General features: G+C 31.9%; 1 non-coding gene across 1 annotated transcript; it reads left to right on the top strand.

The window, feature by feature from the left end:
- Window positions 1–8,653: 8,653 nt before the first annotated feature.
- LOC132354717 (U7 small nuclear RNA) lies at window positions 8,654–8,718 on the top strand. The gene has a single exon (XR_009499380.1). It is a non-coding gene; the product is annotated as a U7 small nuclear RNA (small nuclear RNA).
- The last annotated feature ends 2,328 nt before the right edge of the window (window positions 8,719–11,046 follow it).

Consider the following 11,046-nt stretch of genomic DNA (forward strand, 5'->3'; position numbering starts at 1 on the left):
GTAAAAATTCTGGAAATTTTATTACAGTGATGTTCTACTTCATGGAAACAACAACAACAAAAAAATGTTTGGTAAAATACATGGCAAAAATAGAGTATTTATTAGGGAGGGTTAAACTATCAACTTCAGAGTAGTGAAAATGTTTTTGTATATCTAATAACATTTCAATGCTATCTTCAATTCCCTTGATTATATCTTAGAGTTCCACAAGTAGTTATTGAAAACATAAAAGGGAGGGGAGGATGCTTTATGAAAGTAAATGTAAATCAGACTTTAATATTTTCCATGCTGGCAATAGAGTAATGATTTATGTTATTACTATTTGAGTCTCAAAATAAATAATACATTTCTTAAAGCAAGAATTGTTTCTTGAAGTATATTTGTTTTCTAAAATACACAATTTTTTTTGTTAAAACAATGGAACTAAAAGAAGTAAAAAAATCAAACCCATTAAATAGAGAATATTTTCTCTGTCCTTGAAAATAACCAATCATATCCTATACACTAGTGTGTATATAACCTGTATGAAGTAGCAAATAAAATACAAAATGAACTGCTCATCTTTCTATGTATTTATAATAGTTTTCTCCTAAAATAGTTAGTCATTTCACTGCATCTGTCATATTGGAAACATATCAACTTCTAGGAACTTTCGAGGGGATAGTAAAAAATGATGGCACAGCAATGGTTTTGAAAATATAATGTCACAGTTGGAGCTAAGTGAAACAGAGCAACCCAACATATTTAACGTAGTATAACTAAAACTATTTTATATGAGTTTATTTCTTGAAATTCATACTCCTAACTTTGAAGAAAAGCCCATAAAACCTAAAACTCAGTACCCTATAAAAGTGCACTGTCATATTTCTATTAGATGGCTCTTTAAAAATAGGACTCTTTATTATTACTTGAATTTTTAAAAATCTGTTCACCCAAATATTTATCATCATCAATAATTGGTTAATATGCATCTGCCAGATAAGATTAAAAATCTCCAGGTTGCTTTCATTGAACCCTGTATTGATGTCTCTTTGTACAGATGAAAGCCACTACAGTAGTTGCAATGTATCATGGTGCTTAAGCATGCAGACTCTAGAATCAAACTGCCTGGGTTCCAGCACTTGGTAACTCTGTGACCTCATCATAACCCCTTTGTACTAAAGTAGACTCATAAAATAGAGATAATAATAGTGCCTATCTTATAGAACTGCTGTAAGAATTAAGATCAACAATGTTATATATCACTATTAGTTAAATTTGGTAGAATAAATTTAAGTTCCACAAGGGTGAGAACCATACATATTTTTGCTTATTACTGACTACTAATGCCTAGTAAAATTTCCAGAAAACAATAGATACTCAACAAATATTTATTGAATAAGTGGAAGAATGTATGAATAAAAAGATGAAAGATAGAATAGACGGAAAAAAGACCATCACTTCACCAGCTATTATTTTTGTAAGATGCAAAACTGAATATTCAACCAATATTTTTCTCCCCAGTAAACTGTTCTACTGTTGGGCTAAGTAAACAAAATATTATGTATGATCTCTGAGCATGATATTTTCCACTGTTGCAAGGTACAGGCAATTTTCTCAGGAAATAAACTACAATGTTCCTTTACATTATTAAGCTTTTGGAATGATATGTGAAAGTGATGGAAATGTTTTTGACAACTTAGAATGGCTGCTTCCTTATAATTCATATTGTGAAGCATCAAAGGTACACGTTCATGTCTTCCAGGTGACCTACTGTTCTTACTGGGTGGACACAGGTATATGTTTGTACCTTGAGAGCTAGAGATGCTGTCTGTAATCTAGTGACTGACATCAAGACCTAGAGTCTTTAAACCTTTCTTATTTTGATTTGAAAAAAAAGTAAAAGTTGAAATGAAAATAGTTAAATTAACATTTATTAAGGAACCGCTGTACTTTGTGTTCTGCACAATTGTTTCTTACATGTTCCTTAACTAATTGTAACAACAATTTTACTTTATGGTTTGGGAATATGATGTCCAGAGAGATTAGGAAATTCACTTTAAATTAGGCAGATATAACATGGCAAAGGAAGAATCCAAACTCAATTGTGTCACATTCTGAAACCCATTCTTATCTTATTATATAGGGTAAGATTCCTTCAATTGTATCTGTTGCATTATATATAAAGATGATATTTCCTAAAGAGTGTTCTGAGTAATACTAATGCTCCTTGGAGTGCTGGTAAGTTAAAACAGGTTTTTTAAAAAGGGACTGTGTCAATTAATTTTGGGAAACACTGCATCTTGGAAATTTACAAAAAGTTTTATTAATCTTTGTATTCTTCATACCTGGTACTGAGATTAGCACATGAAACAAATACACGACAAACATCTGTCAAGTGAAGAGATAAAATGGTTATCATATATTCAAATTGTAGTGGTAGGCAAACATAGTGGTAGTAAGAAAGATTAATATTAGCATATAAAAGGGTTTTTTGGTATATCCTACAGGAAATAACCTCATATAATTTCATCTAACAGAGATTTTGCAAACGTCTAGTGCCTTGTAATTTCTTGGCATGTAGACATCAATCAATAAATTATTTGGCAAAAATAATAACATGGGTTAGTTCTCTTAAACTCTAGACGCTGTGTCGGTGCATGTTTGGGTTCAAAAACAAAACACTCAGACTCGTATTTGACTATAACTGAGCCAGAATTGTGAGCCCATTTGTCACAGAAGAACAGAAATCACATGTGAGGAGCAATTGCAGATGAAATCAGCTTTTCACAGATACTTTGTCTTGGATTAAGGGCAAGACAAAATTCCAATGTCTTGTACTAATTTTCTAAACTTTAAATAAAACCTATATTTTTTATACTGGACCATGACTTAAAACATATTTCCTCTAAAACAACAATAAAATTCAGGGAACCAGACATAATTGTGGATTTTCTAGATCTATTAAGTGGTCTATTATAAATTTTAAAGTCCTACCCAAATTAAAGAGAACACTTTTGGAAGGAATAGTTTATTCAATCCATAGTTAATTATGCCTCTTCTTTAGTCATCTACAGATGCATTTTTGGTGGGTTCAAATTCTCTTCAATAATCAGATCCTAGCTTCAGGATAATAACTACTATTTACAGGTATTTAAGCCAGTTCACTTGTGTGACACAGAGGGCTAATGGACCACCAATATCCATAATCTCTATAGTATAAGACGTACCTGGAAGTATCTCCCAGCCCTTTGTATCTAGATAGTGCCAAGCAACTAATTCTAGCCAATGAAACATGAGCAGAATTGATATGTGTCAGTTCCTGGCTGAGAGATTAGCCAGAAAGAAAACGGAAGAGGAGCTGTTCTTCCCTTTTCAACACATTTAGAAACCTTATTTTACAGATGGCAAATTCGTAAGCTGCATGGAGACTGAATTTGTGAGAGACACCACATGGAACAGGGCTACCCTGTGAAACTACCTAATGGGAACATCGGAATTGGAATTTATATGAACAAAAAAATAAAATTTATTGTGTTAAGCACTCTAATTTGAGGCTTGCTTCTGAGAGAAGTTGGCTTACAAGACTAATAAAGATGTCTAGACGATTCAGAGACCTTAAAGGCAATTTTCATTACACTTAAAAATTAATCAGTTATTAACAGGAAAGTTGTATCTAAGGAACACCATAAGAATAAAAAAAACCTCTTCTTTGATGTGAATTTCTCTAGCATCTTCCCTCTTTTATGTGTCAATCTTTATTTCATAAAAAAAACTTTTGATCACTTATTATGTGCCAGGTACTAAATATATATAGTCAGTCTTTACCTTCTAGGAGCTCACAGACATGTTAAAGAGATGACACTTTAAATTAATATAAAATATGATGACAGGTACATACAAAGGGCATGGGAGAACAGAAGAGCTGGTATTTCAACGTTTTTCGCAGTATCAGGGAAGTTTTCATCCGGTAGTTAATTTTTAAGCTAAAATGTATGAACAGGAGTTTGACAGATGACCAAGAAGGGTAGTAGATATTTCAGACAGATGGAACCATATGAAAAACCTCACAGAATTCCAAAAGGCATGGCAAGTTTAAAGAATGGAAAGTAGTTCAATAAGGATAAAATCTGGAGTTCTGTTGGGTGGTAAGGGGAGAAACAGAGAAATAGAGAGTGAAGATATGGATATCAGATTAACAGGCTAGATTGGAGTCAAGGTTGTAAAATGGCATATGTCTTACTTTAGTAAGTAAGAATTATTTATAATTTCTTTCCACAGGCCTTTAAACAAAATTCTTTTACATTTCATGAAAGATTGTACCATAACTCTTTGGTTCACTTGTCTGTCTCACAATATGAGCTCCTTAATGCTGGAGGCTCTGAAATAATCAACTTTGTATTTCTAATGATATACACAGTGCTCCGTACATAAATATTACGTATTGGTTTAAAAAATGGATTTGACGACTCACATAGATAGATTTAAAAATAGTCCAAGATGATAACAGTAATTGGCGTAGAGGGAGCTTTTGAAATATGTGCCAAAGTCCTCATCAAAGGAAAATGAATACCTTAGACATCTGTGTACATGAGCTAAGAAGATGGAAAGTAGGAGGGGGGGGATAGTCTTATGAAATACATTTACAGAGTACTAGTTACTTAGGAAAAAATTAAATTTAATTAAAAATTAAATACTGACAGCATGTCAAAAAACAACTGACTTTTTGTTGCACCCAGAAATATTTTGGGGAGAAGAAAGTGTGGAATGAAAGGAAGAGGAGGATGGTCATCTTCTACTTGAGAAAGTTTAAAGTGATCTTATGGAGTTGTTTAAGGTCGTAGATTAGATGAGGTGTTTTAGAAAAAGAATGAACTATAAGATAAACTCATGTAAATAGAACAGAATTTTCAGAAGATAGGAAAATGTCAGAAACCAAGGAACGTACAGGGTGAGATAAAGTATGATCCAATGTCAATGAATCTATTCTAGCAACATCTTTACTTTTAAGGAATCTATCATTTTGAAACCAACTACATAGCATATTATATCAAATATTGCCTTTGATCAATGTAACAACTTTGAGAGCTTAAAGATTAATTGGGTCCATGATCCTCAACTATGTATTTTGTGTGACTGAGGTAGATGTTTCACATTAGCCCTGTGGTTTGCTTACACACGGTCACACTGTAACTACTTTGTCTTCACCATTAAACTGGAAGGTCTTTGAAGGCAAGGCATGTACTTTGCTCATTGCTGCCTTCTTTTCAGGTGATTTAGGAAAGTTGGTGCTTTAGAATTACTGACTTTAATAAATATTATGAGTGAAAAAAAAAAGTAACTCATTTACACTCATTTCAAGTCACCATGTCACTACATAATGGAAAAAAGTAGAAATATTTTTATAAATTCTATTGAAAGATTGAAAGGACTTACCATAGTTTCTTTTAAAGCTATCTTATTCATCCATTTATAAATGTATTGCTGTCATTTTCTTCACAGAGAATGAAAATTTAGCCATGTTTATCAAATGATTGCCATGAAATGGAACACTTGTTGCATTTTTTCTAAAGTGCAGGGGCATGATAAGCTAACCAGATAATTCAATTTTCCACTTTTTTTTAAACACAAGAAATGATGAATCTATTTTTTTTTCAGATGTTAGAAAAAGGCCAAGTAAGTATATTTCTTTAAAAAAAAAAAGACATGGTATTCTTATCATCAACTAATGTCACGAAGACTGCATTTTCTTAAATTGTATAAGCCCTTATATTCAAAAGCCTAAATAAAATGATTAATAAGAGAAGTAAGTACTAATCTAACCATGTCTTTTCACAAAGTTGAAGACTTTGTCTCATTCAGTCACAGTTCCTTTGGTTTTACTGCCCAGCCCATCAAAAACAAACAAAAGATAAATGAAAAAGACAGCCTCTAGTTTTCAAATTATTAATTTACAAGACGTGGCTAAAAGTTTTATATAAGAATTTGAGACAAAACCAAACTCTAAGTAGATTACAAACAATTGATGATGGCAGATTTTAATGAAGTTGCATAACAACTGACAATTTGATGGAATTAGTCTTGTTTTGTTATAAATGGAAACAGCTACACATTCTCTTTGTCTCTCATATAAGGGCTATAATGATATCATTTTGAACTAAGGCATGATGTGGCAAGCTCGATCCATATGATTATAATTCAACTGCATATAATAGATATTAGTATATAATTATTAAATCAATAAACTAATTTCCTTCTCATATATAAGCTTATGTTAATACCTAATACCAAGTGCACGTGCTATGACTTAAATAATGATTAAAAGAGGAATGATTAAACAATTTTTTCATTACACTGTTTTTACTCTAACTTCTATAGTTAAGTAATTCTGTAGAAATAATGCTTCTTGGTCCTTAGAAAAGGGCAATTACAATATAACTTCCTAATTAAATATTGACTCATCAAATTTCAGATTTGAGAAATTATTGTTACTATTGGTAGAATATAAATAATAATTGTTGAAAGTCAAGTTTATCCATTAACTCTTAATAAATAAATATTTATTATCTATGTGTTGTGAATACATATGAGAATATGAATTTTTACCTGGTCATCAAAATATGATTGTGTTCACTACATTCAATTGTCTTTTAGGAATCAAGTTTTTAAAGATAATTTTTTTAATGAATATATAAAATGTTGACTTTTTTGAGGTATAGCATAAATTAAAGTAATCATTATCTTGATCAAGACTTAGAATATTTCTAGTGCCTCAAAATGTTTCCTAGTATCCTGGTATCCTACTCATTACTTACTCACCTGCAAAGGAAGCTACTGTACTGACTTCTTTTACAATAGATTAGTTTTTCTTATTCTAGAACCTCCTACAAATAGAATTATATGATATGTACTCTTTTATACGGGGTCTCTTTTGTTCAATATAATGTCTATGAGATTCACCTTGTTACATGTGTTGGTAATTTATTCATTTCATTGCTCCATAGTGTTCCATTTTATTAATATACTATACTTTGTCAATTTTGCTGACATTGGACATTTGTTATTTGCAATTTATTTATGGCTACTAAGAAAAAAGTAGTCTTGAATGTTCTTGTACATGTTTTTGGTGGACAAATGCACTTATTTCTCTTGGAAATAAGTCTGGAAGTGCAATTTCCGGGCCATAGGATAAACATATGATCCACTGTTTTAGGTATTGCAAGGCAATTTTCCCAAGTAGTTTTGCCAATTTATGCTCCCACCACCAACATATAAAAATTTCACTTACACCATCCTCATGTCATTTCTTGACATTATCAGTCTTCTTAATTTTAGTCATTCTACTAAAAGTGTAGTGATATCCCATTTACAGGTATTTTTATAAATACAAAATAAGCAAATAAGATAAACCTCAGAAAAATGACAATTTATGTTTTGCTAATACAATGACTATTTCAAAAATAGCCTGATTAGAACAAGCAGCAAATTAATAAACTATAATATTATTTACATTTCAGAGGCAAACACAAAGTGTTTCCTATTGGGATTTTAAGGGGCAATACATAGTATTCTTTTTCCCTTCTTAATCAAAACAGCTTGAGAGCTAAGACCCAAATATAGACAGATGGAGAAGAAATTACCATCTTTTCCATATTGCTAAAGCTATTTGGAGACTATGGCTCTAGATCTGCAACCATCACCCCCGTCTTAATTACGCAGTTGCACACAGTGGCACAGACAACACAGATTCCCCTAAGACAGAAGCTGTCCTCTTATGTTGCCTGCATGAAAGGAAACAGATCAAATACACCCACATTGCAGATTCAGAGGTCCTGAAAGAGAAAAAAGTGGAAGGAATGAAGTGAACATGTCTTTTTCTTCAAGTTTAACAATTAGACCACCTCGGAGAAGTGGGGAGAGGAATGAGCTGAGAGTGTTGAGGAGTTCTAGGAGGTTTAGCATACATAATTCTCACCACATGGCAATACGAAGTCAGAAATTTCTTCCACTGGCCCTTTCCTAAAAGGGCTGCTTCTCATTTCATAGCATGATTATTAAGACTACTATCTGTATTACTCAAATATGTCTTTATGTCCTTTACCTCTAAAAAAGATAAGCCTATTCAAGATAGGCATTTTTCAAATTGTCCGGCTGAACATTATACCCACACCTATTCTTCCAGAAGATCAGAGGTTTACTATTTGAAGAGATTCTTTCAGAGACAATGCGGAACCAAGGGCAACAACAGACTCAAGTGATGGAGAGATGCTATATTGAAAACAGCAGAATTAAGTAAAAGAATACCTACTGAATAATGAGACTGTTAGACCTCATTCAACAAACAGTAAGTTAGCATTCTACCTCTAATAAAGGAGAAAGATGGTTCTTACCTAGGAAAATAAGGACCTAAGAAAAAAGTAAAGACCTACAGCCATTTCACTTTGTAATGAATCCCACAAATCAAGGAGTCCAGCCCATATAAACTGAGCTTTCCATTAGATTTTTATTTATTCTGTCAATATCTGTCTTTTATTCTATTTACATTTAATGGAATTAGTGATATGACTAGATTTATGTTTATCATTTGTTTCCTGTTTTTCCCTTCTGTACTTTTTCCTCTTTTCCTGTCTTCTTTTAAGGTAAATGACTATTTTTTTTTTAAGAATTTCATTATAAGTGTTACAGCTCTTATAGAATTTGTCTAGCAGGTTTTCTGGTTCCCACCAGAAAAATTCCTAAAAAAAAAACAAAGAATTTCATTATAATTTATCTATTGGCTTTTTTGTTAAAACATTTTTCATTATTTTTTCTTTAGTGTTTGCTCTAGGGTTACAACATACAACTTTTCACAGTCTACTTGAGTTGATATTGCACTGCTTAATGCAAATTGCAAGAATTTCACAAGCAGTTCCATTTACCACTCCCCACATCATTTATGCTATAGTTTCATTTATGTCTACATATGTTTTAAACTGCTTAATATAAGTTATATGCTTTATTTAAACAGTCATATGTATTTTAAATTAAGAAAAATATTTTATATTTATAAGTATAAATATAATTTTAAATTCATAATTTTATATCCATAATTATAATTTCTGGAGCACTTCATTCCTTTCTGAAGGTACATACTTCCATCTGGAATCATATTCCTTTAGATAAAAGAATTCTCTTTTAATGCAAGTCTGCTGGCAATTCATTTCCTTAGGTTTGTTTATTTAAATATGCCTTATTATGCTTTTACGGTTAAAGGATATTATCTTCAAATATAGACTTTTTTTTCTTTTAGCCCTCAAGATGTTCCACTGTCAAGATCAGTTCCACTACTTTGACCTCCATTGATTCTGACAAGAAATACATGGATTTGAGATTGTTGTCCCCTGTTCTAATGTATGCTTTTCCTCTGTCTTTTTCTTTGATTGTCTTTCTTTGACTAACATGTAATTTACTTTGTATTTATTATGCCTTAGAGCCAGTGACATTTTGAATCTGTAAATCTATGACCTTTACTAAATTTGGGAAATTTTTGGCAATTGTTTTTTCAAATATTTTTTCTGTTCCTTTTTTCCTTCCTCTGATTCTGGGGCTTCAGATGCTTATGTATTAGAAATTTTGATATTACCAGATACTTTATGCTCCATCCATTTATGGGGTCAAAACTTTTTTTCTGTGTTCTGCAAATTAGATAATTTAATTTATATTTCTTCTGTTAAGCCTATCCAGGTATTTTTTTATTTCATTTACTTTTCAATTGTTGAACTTCAAATTGAATCTTCTTTATAGTTTCTTTATAGTTTCTATAGAGATTTCATATTTGTTCCTTGATTTTAAGTATGCTTTGCTTTATAACACTGAATACAGTAATAATAGCTTCTTTAAAGTGCTTTTCTCTTAGATTTGCCATCTAGTGGTTGGTCTTTATTGATTACCTTTTGTTTGGAAGATTTGTTGTATTTATTATTTCTTAATAAATCTAGTAATTTGTGATTATGTCCTGGACATGGTGAGTGTTGTGTTGAAGAAGCTCTGGATTCTTTTCTATTCCTCTGAGTAATGTTGATTTTTGTTTTGTTTTCTTTTAGAATGCAATTAACTTAGATGGACTCATATTACAAACTTGGTCTCTATTTACCTATTTTAACCTTTTCTGGGCTGCTTGGAGTCTTTTTTATGCATGCACAGATCAGAGCTCAACCAGAAAAAAAAAAAAGAAAAAAGAAACAGTAAGAATGTGAGAACTTCTTCACTCAAAGCCTTTCTTTTCTGTCAAATGTAAACGTCCCTCCAGTTTCTATTTTGCTGTGGGAGGAATGGTCTAAATAGAGCTACTTGGTAACATTTCAACATTTCCAAGTCAGTAAGGTTTTTAGTAATTTGCCTCTTAATTGTATCCAATTGAGAATCAGGGATCATGAAACTTTTGAAAAAAAACATTCCACACGAAAGGCATGAAACAAATGGATAAATAAACTAATTAATTAATTAATTAATTAATTAACAATTAGTAAAATAATAGGTAAACAGCTTTGGGCTTCCCTGGTGGCGCAGTGGTTAAGAATCCATCTGCCAATGCAGGGGACACAGGTTCGAACCCTAGTCTGGGAAGATCCCACATGCTGTGGAGCAACTAAACCCGTGCACCACAACTACTGAGCCTGCACTCTAGAGCCCACGAGCCACAATTACTGAGCCCATGTACCACATCTACTGAGACCCACACACCTAGAGCCCTTGCTCCACAACAAGAGAAGCCCCTGTTCTCCACAACTAGAGGAAGCCCATGTGCAGCAACGAGGACCCAATGCAGCCAAAAATTAATTAATTAATTAATTAATTAATTAATTAATTAATTTTTAAACATGTAAACAGCTTAGAAAAAAATGAAACAAGGCAGGGATAAGAATAAAATTTCCAAAATTTATAATGAATATCCACAGAGATATAAGAGAAGGTAGTGTATCCAATCATTTTAACAAATATTAACTGAAAGATGATGACAAGTATTCTTCTAAGTCAGTGAACATAACAGACCAGTATTCTTCCCTCATGGAATTTAAATTTTGTTGG

The sequence above is a fragment of the Balaenoptera ricei genome, chromosome 1, assembly GCF_028023285.1.
Source record: "Balaenoptera ricei isolate mBalRic1 chromosome 1, mBalRic1.hap2, whole genome shotgun sequence".
In the NCBI taxonomy this organism is placed as follows: domain Eukaryota; kingdom Metazoa; phylum Chordata; class Mammalia; order Artiodactyla; family Balaenopteridae; genus Balaenoptera; species Balaenoptera ricei.